The sequence below is a fragment of the Nicotiana tabacum genome, chromosome 13, assembly GCF_000715075.1.
Source record: "Nicotiana tabacum cultivar K326 chromosome 13, ASM71507v2, whole genome shotgun sequence".
Lineage (NCBI taxonomy): Eukaryota > Viridiplantae > Streptophyta > Magnoliopsida > Solanales > Solanaceae > Nicotiana > Nicotiana tabacum.
In genome coordinates this window covers 14,645,667-14,648,367 of record NC_134092.1, presented here as the reverse complement: position 1 = coordinate 14,648,367, position 2,701 = coordinate 14,645,667, and positions in this window count along the sequence as shown.

Genomic DNA, 2,701 nt, shown 5'->3' with positions numbered 1-2,701 from the left:
ATTATGACTACAAAATTCCATGGAACCTATTAGGTCACAATTTGTATGGTGCACGCCCACATGCCCATCACCTAGCATGTGCGTCACCTTCCAACAATTCACATAATACATATATTTAGGGTTCAGACCCTCGACTCCAAGATTAGAAGAGTGATTTATCTCGAACAAGACGAATCCAATGCCGAGCAAGCTAAACAATGCTCCAGAAATCCCATTCTGCGCGTATCAACTTCTGAATGTCTCGAATATAGCCACAATAAATTTGATTCATTCCACACAATTTATAGGAATTAATTCCATATCAAAATACTAATATTTTCCCACAAAATCTGATATTACACTAAAAAAATTTGCCTGTGGGGCCCACATCTCGGAATCTGACGAATCACACAAAATCCGATAACCTATCCAATTACAAGTTTAACCATACTAATTTCACCCAATTCTGACTCCAAATCGATGCTCAAAACCCAACAATTCATAATATGAACTTAAGGCCAAGACCCCCAATTTACTCTTTAAATTCATCAACCAATTGCTAAAAATGAAGATAGATTCATGGAATATAATCACAAAGGAGTCAAGAACACTTACCCCAAGTTGTGTGGAAAAACTCCTCTCCAATGTCACCCAAACTGAGCTCCAAAATCTTAAAATGGGTGAAAAATCATGAAATCCCGAATTTAAGCTTCTACCCCAGCGACTTCCGCATCTGCGGACAAGAGGTCACACCTGCAACCCTCGCTTCTGCAAAAAAATGTGCTCATTTGCGATCCAGGTCGCTTCTGCGATGGCCATGGTCGCATCTGCAGTGCCCTCTTCTGCGCACGTGAACCGCATATGCCGTTGTGCAGGTGCGTCCAAGCACCCGTATCTGCGGTCCTCATGCCTAGCTCCCTTCACGCTTCTACGATGGCACTGCCGCTTTTTCGGATCCTCACCTATGCCCAACACTCCGCAGGTGCGGTCACACCAGAAACAGAAAAATTCCAGCCTTGGCCAAAGCTTCCAAAATGCTCTGAACCTCATCCGAAACTCACCTGAGCCCCTCGGGACCCCGTCCAAATATACCGACAAGTCCCATAACATACCACAGACCTACTTGAGGTCTCATATTACATCAAACAATGTCAAAATCATAAATCATACTCCAATTCAAGCCTAATTAACTTTGAAATTTCCAAATTCGCAGACTTTGTCTCTCTTCCTATTTAGTTATTGTTCTATTTTATATTTTTCAGACGATGATTTTTATCAGTCAGATTTGTATTCATTTAGATGCTCTTGTACTCAGTGACACCGGGTTTTGGGGAGTGACTTTATCTATATTGTGAGAATATTTCCGTTGGATTTAAATAATTATTTTCAAACCTAAAAGATATGGTTGTTTATTGAGATTATCGACTTGCCTAGTAGTGAGATAGGCGCCATCACGACAGGTGAGATTATGGGTCATGATAGGCTTTGGGCGATTTCAGAGGCATTTTTCACGAGTTTGAGTTGGGTAAGTATTCTTTATCCGAAATTAGTTATATTTCATGATTTCACACTCATTTACCTCATGAATGTGTGAATTTATGGAAGCAAAATCAGATTTTTAATAAATCTTCCAAAAATGAAAATATAAGATTTGAAAGCCAATCTGATGTCGGAATTCGATAATTTTTGTATGTTGAACTCGTATCGGAATGGGTGTTTGGATTTCGTGAGTTTTTCGGGTTTCGAAATGTGGGTCCCACTATCGATTTTTAAAATGAATTTCGGATTATAATCCAGATAATTATTAAATTCATATGAAATTAATTCCTACGATTTGTATTGCGTATATTGAATTGTTTATGACTAAATTAGAGGCTTTCAAACACGAATTCGCTAGGCAAAGGTTTATTGAAATCTTGAATTTGGTTGCGAATCGAGGTAAGTATCGTGGTTAACCTTGACTTGAGAGAATACAACCCTTTTATTATTGTTGCGTGAATTTCATGTGTAACGACATATAGGCGAGGTGACGAGTGCCTATACATCGTCAAATTGATTGTTTGCACATTTATCTGGAAATCATAAATTATTTTAAATCATAAATTAATTATTATATTAATTATTTCTCTCATATTCCTGGTTCAATATTATGCCTTGAATCCATGTTATATTTGCTACATGCCAATTTGATTTATGTGACTTAACTGTTTTTTGACATTTAGCATACTAAATATTAAATTTCCTATTTTTTCCTTAATTTCCACAATTAATTGCTACTTATCATCACATGTTTCTAAATATTATTATTATATGCTTGTTGTCTTATAATTTCATATTAATTGATACATTTATTGGAAAATTTTCTTTTATAAGTATTGGTAAATTATATTATTAAGGAGCGGGTTGCACGCCGCAATAGAAATGAAAGTGAATATATTGGAGGAGTGGGTTGCACGCCACAAGAATTGATTGAAAGTGAATATATTAGAGGAGAGGGTTGCAAGCCGTAACAGAATTGCTTGAAAAGATATATTAAGGATCGGTTTGCATGCTGCAACGGAAATTGAATATGAAATTATTGTGGGATCGGGTTGCAAGCCGCAACAGAAAGTGATTTAAGTAATAATTGGATATGACTGCCGAGTTGGCTTGATTGTTGCTATGATTTACTGGTTTAATTTCTATTCATGTTCTCCTATATTGTTGTTGTTGTTGTTATTAT